At 44.4% G+C, this 15,740-nt stretch overlaps 2 protein-coding genes across 5 annotated transcripts in view; one reads left to right on the top strand and one right to left on the bottom strand.

Annotated features, from left to right (window-relative positions):
• The window catches only part of LOC121928848 (neurabin-1-like), a 69,984-nt gene extending 67,975 nt beyond the window's left edge, over nt 1–2,009 (bottom strand). For 2 of the 4 annotated variants that reach the window (XM_042464137.1, XM_042464128.1), the window contains exon 1: nt 1,495–2,008. The gene's annotated coding sequence lies outside the window, so the exon portion shown is untranslated. Of the gene's footprint in view, nt 1–1,494 lie in introns of all 4 variants that reach the window. The other 2 variants (XM_042464120.1, XM_042464144.1) reach the window with 2 other exon arrangements.
• Nucleotides 1–15,740, top strand: part of RAPGEF4 (Rap guanine nucleotide exchange factor 4) — a 372,660-nt gene that overhangs the window by 83,942 nt on the left and 272,978 nt on the right. The gene's annotated exons all lie outside the window — the stretch shown is intronic.

Raw genomic sequence — 15,740 nt, 5'->3', positions numbered from 1 at the left:
GAGTTTTCCTGTATCAAAGCTGAGCTCTAAAAGAGGGGAAATAATAAGGGGAAAGCGAGTGGAGAAGGAAAATGCCTTTTAAGTCAGTCGGCCTGCTCTCTGGCCACTGAGTAATAGAGCCAGCTTTTGCTCACCGGGGGATTAAGAGGAAAGGCTTCCAGGGCAGAGGATGGGACTTCCAAGGCATTTTATTAACAACAAGGTGAAAGAAAGGGAGAAACCCGTGGGCTCTTTTTAAAGTTCCTTTCTGCTTCGGAAACAAACCCAAAGGAGGAAACTCCTTGGTTTCTCATCTCTCTTTCGCCCACTCTCCCCTCGGCCACAAGAGACGGGGTCCTTTTAAAGCAGACTTCCTTAAGGGCCACTCATCATCTCCTCATCTTCCTGAGAGAGGAAATCAGGGGAGGAAGAGAGAGTCCTCCTTTTCCCAGACCTGCCCTCCATTCCAGCCTTTCTGCCCAGGAGGCATTCCAAAAGGTCTTCCATTTTGAGCCTGGCTGAGAAAGCATTAACTGATCCATGAGAGTTCTGAAGTTTCCCCTTTGGCCATCTACTCCTGCCCCCTCCCCAGGAGGCCCTACACACCCCAGTGGCCTGCTGTCCTCCTTTTCCCGGACACGCCCCCCTCCTCCACACCCAGCCTTTCTGCCCAGGAGGCATTCATTCCAAAAGGCCCTCCATCTTGAGCCTGGACGAGGAAGCATCCACTGATCTTTCTCAGGTGGGGAGGGCTTCTGAGCGTTTCCTCTGGTCACCCCTTTCCCCCGAAGGCCCCCCATTTGCGGAGCCTTGTCCTCCTTGGCGCTGAGGAGGAGGAGGAGGACATATCTGGTCCCTCTGGGAAGGAAGGAAAGGAAGGAAGGAAGCCATAAAAGAAAGAAGGAAAGGCAGGCAGGCAGGAAGAAAGAAGGAAGGAGAGAAGGAAGCCACAAAAGAAAGAAAGGAAGAAGGAAGGAAGGAATGAAGGAGGGAAAGGAAGAAGGAAGGAAGAAGAGAAAGAAGGAAGGAAGGAAGGAAAGAAGCCACGAATGAAAGAAAGATGAAGGAAGGAAGGAGAGGAAAGGGGGACGTATTCCGTCCCAACCGAGGTTCTCTCCCTCCCCCATCCACTAACCAACCCTCTTCCCCTCTCCCATGATCTCTCCCCCACTTCTCTCCCAGTATTGACCAATATTCCCCCTACCCCCCTCACTCCAGACCCATTTCTGCCCCAACTTCCCGGGGGGAGGGGGAGAGCGAGTCCTCCTCCTCCTGCCCGGCTGGGAATGCGAGGGAGGAAAGGAGGAGGGAGGAAGGAGACCCAGCTCGGACGGTGGCGGCTCACAAAGGGGCCAGACGCCAAAGAGCCCCTTCGCTACTCCACACTCCTCCTCTTTTCCTTCCCTCACATTCCTCCTCCTCCTCCTCGCCTTCTTCCTCCTATTCCTCTTCTTTTTCTTCTCCTCTCCTCACAACAACTTTCCAAACCCTTGAAACTACATACAGTGTTACTACCTCAGAGGAGGAGGAGGAGGCAGAGGGGGTTAGAGGGAGGAGGATTAATCGTCCTCTTTTCCTCCTTCTTCTTCTTGTTCTTCCTCCCTTTTGGCCGCTCCTTGGCCCAACGGGCGAGCCGCCTCACAACAACAACGGGCTGGGGATCCACTCGTCGTCGTAGTCGTCGTCGTCCCCAGACAGCTGCCCAGCACCTCCTCCTCCTCCTCTCCTCCTCCTTTTTTTCTTCTTCTTCTGTTCTTTTTTTTTATTATTTACTCACTCCTCCCCCTCACAAAACTATTCGCCCGCCCGCGCGCCTTTCACTACTTCGCGAGTACTACTCTCTCTCTTGTTTAGCGCGCCCGCCCGCACGGCCGCTTTATACACTTCTCAATCTCAATAGCTTTCTTCTTTTTCTCTCTCTTTTTTCCCTTCTTTCGGGGGCGCGCGGGCAGGCGCGCGCTTTCCCACCTCTCTCTCTCTCTCTCGTGCGCACGCGCTCTCTCTCTCTCTCTCTCTCCTTGGCCCCCTGACACAAAGAGAGTCTCTATTCCGCGGACAGAGCGGGAGGGGCGGGGCGGGGCGGGGCGGGATCAGAGGTGAGTGAGGGACTCAATCGAGGAAAGGGGCGGGGCCTGGAGGAGGAGAGGTTAGTGTGTTAGCGCGAGCGACGACGAAGAGTCTAATAAGTTCGAAAAGGAAACGCCTGCATCCGTTGGGAGATTCCATAGTGGGACGACGGGGGGGGGTTCGGGCGATACCATTGGGCGGGAAGTCCAGAAAAAAACTGGTTGGTCGGCCTGGATGGTTTCCATTGCGACCTTTTGTTGGTGGGCTCTGCAGCTCTCTCTTTCTCTCTCTCTCTTTGGCAGCAACGCCAGGAGACCCCCCCCCAGACTTATTTATTAATAAACTTTATTTTTACCCCGCCTTTCTGTCAGAACACAATCGAGGCGGCTTACAATTAAAAAGTCCATACAATACAATAAATTTAATATCCCAATTTCCCCCTCCCTCTCTCCCCTAAAACATCAAGTAAACACGTTTAACACATTTATTTCCACATTTTGCCTTTGGAAAGGGTGTTTGGGTTCCAATCCCAACAGAAGCCAAAGAGCTGCATATGTTGCCTGCTACTTAAAGGTCTTCGTTGTGCAAAGGGGTCTTGTAGCACCCTTGAGACCAAGCTTGCACATCCACACTGCAGAAACAATCCAGTTTGACACCGCTTTAACTGCCCTGGCTCCATCCTATGGGATCCTGGGATTTGTAGTTTGCTGTGGCACCAGAGCTCTCTGACAGATGATGATGATGATGAATTTAATTATTTTATTTATATCCTGCCACTTCCTGCAGATCGAGTTGGGTTACTAGGGCAGTTCCCGTTAATACCAAATGACGCGTCCATTACTGTTTACAGATGGGACAAGAATGGGATAAGCGCACAAGACTGTGATAATCTTCCCCACGATCCTGCAATTAACATGATTTAATGATGGGAGGAGGATGCTTGCCTCCCGTGTGATAAAGTTCATTGAGCCATGGCAGTTAAAGCAGTATCAAACGGGGTTATTTCTGCAACCCCTAACGGGGGGAAGAAAGCTAGTAGCGTGAGCTTATGTAGACTTGAGCCTACTTCCTCAGATTCATGGAAATAGGCTCAAGTCCATGGAGTTTATCACACGGGAGAGGGGAGCATCGGGGGTTTAAACAGGCATTTTCTGGGGACAGTCACATGAATGCGGTGAAGATTTTCTCACAATGTCACACTTGGAGAGGACTTATCCCAGGAAGAACCAGGAATGCTCCAGCAACAAATCATTCACAGGGAAATCCCATGAATGATTTGTTCCTGGAGCATTCCTGGTTCTTCCCAGGATAAGTCCTCTTTTTAAATGCAATGTGTGTGAAAATCTTTGCCACAAATGTGCATCTGTCCCCAGAAAATGCCTGCTTAAACCCCTGATTTTCCCCCAGTGTGATAAAAGTCCTATGAAAGCTCGTGCTACCAACTTCTTTCGTTTGAGTTAGTCTCAAAAGTGCTACAAGATCCCTTTGCATACTGATTTTTCAGATTAACACGGCTATGTCTTTGAAGTCTACCAATACTTCATACTTTCCAATATAAAACATTGTATGTGGACGGGATAATTTACTTTTAACAATACACAGCCAAAATGATTATTGATCATGTCACTAACATCTCAGGGACAGGGACATTGATAGACCTGAAGCACTAATTAAATACTAAATAAACTAAATTTTCATTATGCCCTTTTGTATCAGACAATGGCAAAGCATCTTGAAGAGTAATCCCATAAGTGATGATTTGGGAGTCTCAGTTGTGCAGGACATCTGCATTCCTATGATAACTCAGGCCAAGTGAACACAATGACCTTACTTCTGAGTAGAGTCAGCATGGCTAGTGGACTGAGTGTTGGACTACAACTCTGGTGACTAGGGTTCAGTTCTCCACTCCACCATGAAACCCACCGGGTGACCTTGGGCAAGTCACATGCTTTCAGGCGAAGGCTATGGAAACCCCTTCTGAACAAATCTTGCCAAGAAAACCCTATGTATTGCCATAAGTCAAAAAATGACTTATTATTATTATTATTATTATTATTAACCTTTATTTATGAAGCGCTGTAAATTTACACAGCGCTGTACATACAATCTTTTTAGTTAGACGGTTCCCTGCCCTCAGGCTTACAATCTAAAAAGACATGACACAGAAGGAGAAGGGGGTGGTGACGGGAAAGGGTAAGAGTAAGAGGTACACAGCATGTAGACTTGAGGGCACACAGCATGTAGACTTGCGTGATAAGGCTGCAAGACTGGTGGGGACTGCTGCTGCATCAACACCTGGGGAACTAGTTTTGTGAGATGTTTAAATATATTAGATCTTTAACTGACTTGGAGCAAATTATTTCTACTCTGTATCCTATTTCTATGAGATTGGGCCAAGGAGGAAACTTCAGCAGGTCCAAATACCAATTTTCTGTTCCAGTGTGGCATGGGGCTACATAAACTGCCCTCCCCCATGCCCAGAAACCCACTTTTGTTTTAGGACACTTTTAAAAATGTTAAACAGTGACTATTTGTAGATTTAATCGATGGATCAGTCTCAAGGGAAGGAATTGTAAAAAACTGGAGGAAGAAACATCAACAAGCAGAGATATACAGAAGAACAAAACCGAAGAAAACCAGAACTTGGAAAAGCAGTGATGAATGCACTAGATAAGATCCTCAAGTCTAAAGACATACAATTGAATTCCAAAATCAGGGTTGTCCGTGCCATCATATTTCTAATTTGTTGGTATGGCTGTGAAAATTGAGTGTGAAGAAACTTGACATAAAAAGAACTCATTTGAAATGTAGTGCAGGAGGAGAGTTATACTGATGCCATGGACTGCCTAGACGACAGCAAATCCAGCCTGAACTCTTCCTAGAAGCCCAAATGATCAAACTGAGACTATCATACTTTGAATGTATTATGAGATAACATGACTCATTAGAAAAGAAAATAATGCTTGGTAAGGTGGGAAACAGTAAAAAAAAAAGGAAACCCACATTCCAGGTAGATAAGACTCAATCAAGGAAGCCACAACTTTTACAGGACTGGTTGTTAACAACAGGGCATCTTGGAGATTTTTCATTCATAGGCTCACCATAAGTCAAAGGCAACTTGATGGCAATTAATACAATTCCTGGAGAACTGCATGAAGCTCCAGGTTGTTGTTTCTCTACTATGGACAACAGCAAAGTGGATAGCAGAATGGAGGTCTAGCTGGTCTTCTATATGTGTTATACTGTGGGCCCTTGGTTTCCATGGATGCTCAAGTCCCTTTGGATACAATGGCATAGCAAAATGGTGACTCTTATATAAAATGGCAAAATCAAGGTTTGTTGTTTGGAATTACACACACACACACACACAATTTTCAAGCGGTAGATGCTAAAATCTATAGATAAAAAACTGGATATGAAGAACCAACTGTATCTGCTACATGTTATATCTATATTAAGACAAGCTAAGCAAGGCAGTTTTCCTCCTCCTCCTTATATGCATGCTGAAGCTATGTGTGATCATATTTCAATGAAATTCATACCATATTCTTATTTAATTTCTATGCCACCTTTCTTCCAAAGTGGGACTAAAGGCAGCTACCAGACAATTAAAATACTGTATTCACAATACTTTTTTAAAACAATTAAAATCACCACAAAAATAATTTAAAAGACATACAAAAATTAATAAATATAAAGATATGCTTGTCATTGACTGAATGCTGAATGCCACTCATCTTTAAATGTGAAATGGAACCCTGATCAGCCTTCCAACTTTTGGACTTAAACTCGTATCAGAATCAGCCAACTTAACCAATGGTTCTGAATGTTGGGACTAGCACTCTTAGAATTTTCCAGATGGGCTATACCTCTTTCTGGTTCATTTTATTATTTCCCAGCTTTTGTATGAATCTCCCTCACCCACCTCATTCTCATTGGTTGAAATTCTTCTAAAGCTTACCGATAGTTACCAGCAGGTAAAAGCTGAATCTAAAATATGCTGATAGTTTGGGTCCTACCCTGTTGCCCCACCCTCCCCTGGAATTAATGCGCACTCTGAAACTGAATTTGACCCTTAGGGTGAAAGAGGTTACCCATCCTCGTCTGTCAACTCCTGGCAACATATCTCCAAATAACCTTGCAAATGTTGAAAGGGAAGAAGCCAGCACACTGAACAAATAAACGGGCCAGCCATTCATTGCCCTTGATCACAACCACTTCACAATCAACAGTATCAAAAGGTGCAGCAAAATTTTACACAACCAACCCAGTGACATTATCCATAGTGATATCTAGGCAGAGATCTTCAACCCAAGTACACAAGAGCACTCTTAGAGCTGTACTCATACTCGGTGCCAAGCTGGCATACTTCCGAGATGATTACAGTATTCAAATCTGCCTGAAGCTGATAGACAACCACCACTTGTTCAACAGTGTTCTCCAAACAGGGCTAGGAAAGCAAAAAGCAAGCAGTATATTTTGTTTTGTTTTGAACAGAGCCTAAGCAGCTACAGTCTTGAGGCTATCTGGCACCCTGCCCCTCAAATAACATTTTTAACTACCACATCAGATTTTTCAATTGGCTCTCGCTAGCCAGACTAGAAATGGACCCAGCTGATAGGTTCCTCTGCCAAGCACGTCATCCATATTGGCAGGTGACACCTACTCAAACTAATCTAAATAAATGACATGCCATAGAAGTCTGAGGCCTTAAGCTTTGACTCTGTGTTTAAGTTGGCTGAACTCAGTGACTGTTGAAATTCCAGATAAGATCTGGAAATGCTCAGCTCCAGAGGTTGTGTGCCAGGCACTCTGATCATCTGCAGGAACAATGTAATGGCAATGTGAATATTCTAATCATGAAGAGGAAAAAAGTTGTCATGGCAAATTTTAAGTAAGTAAGAGGTTATTTGGACCCATTTCAGTCTGTTTTCAGACCAAAGTATGACACTTAAACAGTGAGTATTTGTCAGCCCTCCATATCCACAGATTCTGCATCCAAGGATTCAACCACCTGCAGCTTGAAAATATTTTTTAAAAGAATCCTAAAATTCCAAAAGGCAAACCTTGATTTTGCCATTTTATATAAGGGACACCATTTTACTATGATATTGTATACAATGGGACTTGAGCATCCATGGATTTTGGTATCCACAGGGGTACTGGAACCAAATCCCAGCAGATGCCAAGTGCCCAATGTAATTGCTCTGACTGATGGCCTACTCTGGAGAAAAGACAGGGGGACTACTATCCTGTTGATCTGGATCTTCTCAGTGGCTTTTGATAATATTGCTCATGGTATCTTACTGGACCAACTCTGTGAAATGGGAGTAGGAGGCACTGTTTTACAGTAGTTCCACTCCTATCTATAGGGTTAGTTCCAGAGAACAGCATTTGAGGATTTCTGTTTAGCCCCATTCCATCTTATCCCCCATGTTCTTCAATATGTATATAAAGACACCGGGGGAGGTCATTAGGAGTTTTGGCATTGCATGTTATCAGTATGCAGATGATGCTCAGCTCTATTTCTCCTTGCCATCAAAGTCAGCAGGGCTGTGCAAATACTGGGCCAGTGTCCAGATGCTGAAATGAGCTGGATGAGGGGAAATAAGTTGAAGCAGAATCCTGTTACGATGGAGGCTGTGTTGAATGCTGTTTCGTGGGTCTGGGAACTGGGTAAATAGCATGTCCTGGATGGGGCTGCACTGGCCCTGCAGGAGCAGGTATATAGCTTGGGAGTACTACTGGATCCATTTTTTGTCACTGGAGGCCCAAATGTACACTGTGCCTCAATGTGCTCGATGCCAGTTTTGGCTGGTATTCCAGCAATGGTCTTTTCTGAAATAAACTGAAATAGAAATAAACTAGCCACAGTAGTACATGTACTGGTAATTTCCCAATTAGACTAATGTAATGCACTCTACATGGTGCTGCCCTTGAAGATTACCTGAAAGCTACAACACTACATATCTAGTGTAATATTACAAATATTTTTTCACAATAATTAGCCAATAATACGTAAGAGTGCACTGGTGCACCCAGTGACACATTGGCACTTTCTTCCCCTACAACCTATGCTCTCTGCTGACTGGTTTGTGTATGTTTTAATTACATGCATTGCATTATTGGTGATCTCCCATGTTTGTTGTACTTTTGTATCATGAGGTGTGAGACAGCTCAATGGTGCAACGGGTCAGTGGTGCAGCTGGATATTCGTGCACCTGTATGTACAAATGAAAAAAAGTATGATGAGCAATAACATTGGTGGCTATGGCCCTGTACAAACGGGCCCTTTAGCACATCTTGGCAATGTGCTAGGGTTGCCTCGGGGCACCGTTTCCACACGCCCCACAACCCTAGGATGTCACCAGGACGTCACACCTGTGCACCGTCCGGATGGGTGTGTGTGGTAGTGATGTGTTCGTGCCACCGCAGGCAGTTTGCAGCAGCACTAAAAGCTGCTTTTCAGCGCTCCTTTTCTTTCCGTGTAGCCACGCCATGCAATTTGGTTGCTGCGGCGCGGTTATGCGGAAAAAAGAGGCGGCTCCCGGCTGCCTCTCTCTGGCGGTCTGTATCCCACCAACGTCTCATTGGTTCCATGGAGCATGCTCAAGGCCTCTTCCATATGCCACCTTAGCCTTCCTTCATCCATACCATGCTGTTTATATGCTGGTACAATGATGAAAATTTTTCACATTAAACATGATCAGAGCTTCTTTTTTTTCCACTCCAGCATGGCTTTATGTTGGTGTGTACCCAGAGTGGCCCTGTACATTGTCTGAACAAGTAGGCTTCAAGTTGGTTTGAAGCTGCTTTATTTTGCCAGGACTCCTGGACTCGTCGCTCCACCTTACATCTCAGGTGGATGCGACGGTCAGGAGCACCTGTTTTCAACTTCGGTTGATACGCCAACTGCGACCCTTCCTGGGCTGGAGGGACCTTGAAACGGACCTTGAACAATCCCTAAGTGGTTCTTGTCAAAGTACTGTGTTGAAAAGTCAGGGCCAGAGTCACAGCTACAGATCAGGCTGTCTTCCTCAGGAATATTCCAGACCTTTTCATGAAGGTTCAGCTTTAATTGTAAGACTGAGACCTTTTACTTGTGGTGACGTACAGAAATATTGGCTGTATTCCATTAAGAGCTGTAGGCTATTTCAGAAGCAAACCACTTCTGAGTATTCCATGCACCCTATGATAAATAATTTGAAGGCACATACTGCTACTATAACACCAAATTGTTCTCTGCTGAGTAAACCTGGTACTCTATGTGTGTGTATGTGCCTTCAAGTGATCTGTTGATTTATGGTGACCTCAAGAATTTCACAGTGTTTTTTTAAGCAGGAAATACTTAGAGGTTGTTTGCCATTGCCTTTTCCTAAAATATAGACAACCACATATGGTATTTCTTTGCAGTCTCCCATCCAAGTACCAACCAGAACTGACCCTCTTAGGTTCTAAGTCTAAGATCAGACAGGATCTTGTACCTTCAGAATATTTATGTCCTTCGGGTTACTATTTCAGTATTTTAGATAGTGAGTGCAAAGTGTATTATTACTGAAATAACGCATAAGGACTGGGATCCATTGAAATATAAAATGTTTATTGTATTTTATTAATATTTAATACAATTACAAATCTTGAAACACATTAGACTACCTGAAATTGTATCAGGGCTTGGATACAAGTAATGGTTTTAGCATAAAGAGCTACACTTACTTTTGGTAATAAGACTTTCAGTTTAGTCACACTCCAAAATTATCATGAAGAGTGGGAATGAAACTGATTTGCTGATACAGGCCCAGTACATACCTCCCCGAAAGGGTGGGCTGGAGGCGGCCGGTTTTCCTGCAGAGGGATGTCCCTTCGCCCCAAAAAGAACCCAGAAAAAACTGGTTCTTCTTAGGACATCACAAGCGCACCATTGGCATACTTGTGCTGTAAGCGACACACAGCAACGTCTATATGCTGTGCATTGCTTACATCACAATGGCAGCCCCCATATGGGCCACCATTACACCACCGTGACGTCATAGGGTTAGGGACTGTGCGGTTGGTGTGTGGTCCCTAACCCTACAATCGATGCCTGGACTCCCCTTCTTGGTCCCATGTGCCGGACCAAAGTCAATAATACATTCAAGTTACTTTTAAATACATTTTAGAGGCAATTTGATAGGGGTTTTACAAGCTTTATACCATTCCTGTTTTACCATTAAGAGCTTTTAAAATAAAATACAGTCAGCTCTCTGTATCCATGGATTCTTCATCTACAGAGTCATCCATCCATGGCTTGAAAATATTAAACACACACACATATTCCCAAAAGCAAACCTTGATTTTGACATTTTGTATAAGGGACACCGTTTTACTAGTCCACTGTATTTAACTGGAGTTGAGCATTCACGGATTTTGGTATCCACAGTGGAGTCCTGAAACCAAACCCCAGCTGATACCAAGGGCACCCTTTAACTGAATTGTCATGAGCAACACAAATAGTTACTTTTTTCGATACAGCAATGAGTAGTACTTCTGAAACATAGTGAAATACAGTGAATAGCTACATATTAAATTTAATTTCCCAAACTCTTTTCTAGCTATTCAGTGCATTTAAAGACTTCTAGATTAATGTTATTGTTCAACATATTTTGAATACAATCTTGAAAAAATCTGAAAGTACATGAGAGAGCCACAAATGGAAAAAGGGTGGGCGAGTGAAAGTGGTTTTCCTCAAATGTTGAGATGGGCATAATTCATGTACTGTTCTCTTATACATAACTAAAGGAGGTGTTTTCAATTTAGGAAAAGCTTACTGTTTGGTGTGGTACCATGTTTCAGTTGTAGATAGGGTTAGTAAATTGAAAGGCAAAAAAAGCTTCTCTTTACTGTTGACTCAGACCACAGTTTCTCTCTACTTAAAGTGAACCTCTAATTATAGACTACACTCTACTGGAGCCCAAAGGTTATAATTTAAAACTGTAGTTCAAGTTACACCAAATCCCATCATGGTGACTTAATATAAGCATGGACATTAAACCTAAAAAATGTACTCACATGTATATTTAATAGGATACTATGAAGTAAAATGAGTAAGAACAAACTATCATGAGGCAAAAGTAGAGAAAAGTCAGGAGACAATCCTATCAGCAACAGAATATGTTTTTATTTAACTGAAGTTACCAACAATTGTCCACAATACATCCTCAAAAAGGGAAACAGATGTGGTAGTGAGTTGAGCAGAGGGCCTACTTGTGTTGATCAGAGCAAAGACAAGAAAAGTTGCCTGTTTGAGACCCCACTCCCACTGGGCTATAAAGCGATGATTCTTGCTGCAAACCTGGCTCGGATCGAGTTCCCGAGTCATATTCGAATCACGTCCATCATTCCCATTACAAAAGGGAGTAAACGGACTCGGTTTTTCTTGACCCATGTTCTCGTTCCCAATGATATTTCTCTGTTATATTTTGATGCAGACTTTTTTGTTCCCCGTTCCCATTTCCTCTCTTGAACAGTTTTTTCTTTTTTAAGCTGTCAATCAAGCGCTTAGGCGATTAGACGTCAGAGCAACATCAGTTGCTTCGCTGCATTTTGACGTGGGGTGTTTTTATTCCCATTCTCATTTGCGCCTATCAAACCTGTTTTTCTGTTTGTTTGGTTTTTTAGCGGTCAATGGATCGTTGATGCACCTGAGCGCTTGGGTGACTAGGCCTCATTGTGATTGGAAGAGGGGAAGAAGAAGAGGAGGAAGAGAAGGAGGAAGAAGAAGAAGAAGAAGAAGAAGAAGGGGGGAAGAAGAGGGGTCTGGCTTGGTAGCTAGAGAATTGGAGGAGACAGACTGGCCATGCAAACCCACTGGGAGACCTTGGGCAAGACACACTCTCTCAGCCTCTCAGGAGAAAGTAAAGGCAATCTCCCGCTGAAGAAACTATGCCAAGGGAACTCTGCAGGGTTGCTATAAGTCAGAAAGGAGTTGAAGGCACAAAATAACAACAACAGCAACAACAACAGAAGAGGAAGAAGAGGGGAAGAAGAGGAGGAGGAAGAAGAGGAGGGAAAAGAAGAAGAAGGGGGGAAGAAGAGGGGGCTGGCTTGGTGGCTAGAGAATTGGAAAAGACAGACTGGCCATGCAAACCCACTGGGAGACCGTGAGCACATCACACTCTCTCAGCCTCGCAGGGAAAGGTAAAGGCAACCTCTCCCTGAAGAAACTTGTCAGGGAAACTCTGCCATAAGTCTGAAAGGATTTGAAAGCACACAACAACAACAACAACAACAACAACAGAAGAGGAGGAAGGGGGAGGAGAGAGGAGGAAGAGGAGAAGGAGGAGAATAGGTGAAAAAAGATAAAAAATAAGAGGTGGAAGAGGAGAGGAAGAAGACGAGAAGGAAGAATAAAGGAGGAAGAAGAGGAGGAGGAAGGAAGAGGAAGAAGAGGAGGAAGAGGAGGAAGAGGGAAGGAAAACAAGGAAGAAGAAGAGGGGAGGAAGGAGGAGGAAGAAGAAGAAGGGAGGAAGAAGAGGAAGAGCAGGAGGAAGAGAAATAAGAAGGGCCCAGCCGGCCAGCAACACACCCCAACTTCCAGGACTCAGGACAGGGGAGCACGTGCACACCAGAGAGAGAGAGGCTGCATACACACTCTTGGCACCTCTTTTACTCATTTCTGGCTCTAGGCTATGGAATTTTGGGAGCTGGAGTATGTTGTCGGGCCCAGAGTGGAAGAGGAGAAGGAGGAAGAGGGGAGGAAGAAGAGGAGGAGGAGGATTAAGAAGAAGGGATCCAATTCAGATCTAAAGGTCTTCCTGTGTGTGTGTGTCCGTGCCCAGTCCCACAACAAACTCCAACTCCCAGGAGGGGCAGGCAAGGCGCCAGAGAGAGAGAGAGAAAGAGACTGAGGCTGCATCTACACTGGAGAAATCACCTGGTTTGGCACTGCTTTTAAGCATCCTGGCTCAAGGCTATGGCAGTCTGGGAGATGGAGTGTGTTGTGGGCCCAACCCCCAGAATTCCATAGCCCAGAGCCAGGAAAGAGTGAAAGTGGTGCCAAACCGGGTGATTTCTCCAGTGTAGATACAGCCTAAGTCTCTCTGGCGGGTTACAGACTGCCTCTTTGGGGTGGGCTGCACCCGCCCCTTTCCCCAGTGTATCGGGGCCTCAGCTGGCAGAACGGCAGCCGCTGAGGCCTCGATCCGCCGCTTTTCAGGCTGCGGGGAAGCGGCAAAATGCTCCTTCCCCGCAGCCTGAAAAGGGGTGTCCTTGGGGCTTCAAGCCCCAAGAACACACCTTTCTCCTTTGGTCCGCTGGGCGCAGCCGTCTGAAGGCTGCGCCCAGTGGACCAAACCAGGAAGGAGCTCCAAAACGGAGCTCCTTCCTGCTCCACGCTAAGGGCGCATTATGCGCCCTGGCGCGGAGCGAGGACGTCACGTCTGCGCCGCCCCGTATAGAGGCGGCGCGGTCGTGACGTCCTCATGGCGGCGGCCGTGCAGAACGGCCGCTGCCATTTTGTGCGCGCAGAACGCGCACTAGGGTTAGGGGGGTGCGGAAGCACCGCCCCTTTCTAACCCTAGTACGCGCTCTGCGCGTACTTTCGTGCCAGTCTGTAACGGGCCTTTGTCTCCCTCTCTTTGGGGCCCCCTTGCCCCAGCCTAGCTACGGACCTGCAACACACACGACCGCTTCCCGCACCACCATGGAAAGGCTATGCGAACAGGAAAATGGCTCTGGGAATGCCAGGAACGAGAACAAAGCGGGTGACACCCCCAGACCAGCTCCTTTAACATTGGCCCTCCCATCCCAAAATACCCGAATCAGACACCTGACGTTCCCATTAATTTACCCCGGATCGGACACGGTCCCTGGCAAAAGAACCGCTCAAAAAGTGGTGTCAGGATAACCCAGATTATCCACCACTGATTCGGGTTTTCGCTAGAGAAATCGATCAAAGTAGGATCAAATGCGAATTCAAATGGGAACGATTTTCCTTAAACTAGGATCGAACATGAGTTCAGATGGGAATGATGTTCCTATAATCCAATTCTTGATTCGCTTTATAGCCCACTGGGAATGGGGCCTTAGACTATAGCTCTCAGAATCGTCAAGTAGCTTCATGTTGGCTGAGGGATTTTGGACTTGTAGTTCAAAGATTTAATGTGTCTAAACTCTGGATTCTGGGCAGACATAAAATAGAAACCACGCTAACATACTTTATACTAGGTCAGACTATTGGTCCATCTGGATGTGTAGCAACATCCTAGTAATTTTTCACAGCCATATTGGGATGTCCAAGGGACTGAACCTGAGACCTTTTGTATGCACTATTAATCCAAGAAACAAATTTAGCATTACACTCTTTTCTTTATATGTATACAAAAAGGCACATATGAAGCGGGCAGACACATGATTGATTTTGTTCTGTGCTGTTAAATCATGTTAAATCTTCTGACTGTGCTGCTACTGTGAAGTTAGGTGTAACTTGGAAAAGTTGTTTTGGATTACCTTTATGAATCTTTCAGCCAGTATGGCCAGTTGTAGTCCAGACTGTGAAAAGAGAATCCAAGTGCACAGTAATTGTTTCAAGGAGAATTAATTACATTTTTAATTAGCATGCAATTACATTTGTTACATGATATATCTAAGAGCAGATAAAATAGTATCTATCGATATTTTCACAAGCACTTTCATTTTTTGTGTCTAGTATAACCTCCCCCCTAGAATTTCTTATCCTAGTTAATACCATTATTTTTAAATCCAGTTTGGTCTTTTTCTTATCATGCATATTTTTTCATTAGTATGTCTAGACAAGAATGTGAAATCATCATGATGCCATGTGGCTAACTGTTCAGTTTATTTCAGTGTGTCTGCAGCTCAGCTGAAAAACCCATCATAATTTTTTTGAAAAAAATACTAACCTATCATAACTTCAATAAGGAATACATTTCAGAATTCTACAGTAGTAGTGGGGCAGTTAAGCAAGGATTTTTAAAAACAATTTATTTTTAGTTTTAAAAACCAAACATGCCAGGAATATGTGCAGCGATTATGTCTAAAAAATCCTTCCTCAAATCTACTCCTAGTCTCAATTTCTTACAAATTATACTCTGTACACTGAGAAAATGTTTTCACTAATGATTATGAGGTCCCAATACACTCAGATAACAATCTAATTCAAACTTTATTTAAAGTTATAGCCACTTCCTTTCTCATTTAAATTATAACTGCTTTTCCCCCATGATTGTATTTCAGTCCACAGTTAATGGATGCTGAAGGCTCATTTAAATCAGCAAGACCTTAGAGCTCTTAACTGTGGGCTGGATTGTAGCCTATGAATGCCAAATCTAGGTTATATATACATGATGAAATGTAATATTTTGATACATCCCCAATTTTTAGTAATAAAGCTTATTGTGATAGTTCTGCTATTCAGCAGTGTAAAGTGTCATAGCTGTGGGGTTAGGCAAAAGGGATAGATAAGTGCAGCAACAAACCTTTTTAAAGTTGGCTGCAGTGCTAGTAATTTAGGATCAAGTAGCATTTGGAGGCAACTAGTTAGAACTAGTTATTGATAATTCTTTTTGGATTGATTAGGGCATAATTGATTGTAATATGTGTGGTGCAACTAACTTCTTTGAGCATGTACGTATGGGCCAAAACGCCCATGTTCTGCCCTGCCTTGTGTTGTTCTGTCTGGATGATGCAGGACATCA

Source organism: Sceloporus undulatus, chromosome 1 (genome assembly GCF_019175285.1).
Source record: "Sceloporus undulatus isolate JIND9_A2432 ecotype Alabama chromosome 1, SceUnd_v1.1, whole genome shotgun sequence".
Taxonomy (NCBI): domain Eukaryota; kingdom Metazoa; phylum Chordata; class Lepidosauria; order Squamata; family Phrynosomatidae; genus Sceloporus; species Sceloporus undulatus.
Note: the sequence above shows the minus strand (reverse complement) of the source record. Positions and strands in the feature narration are given on the sequence as shown.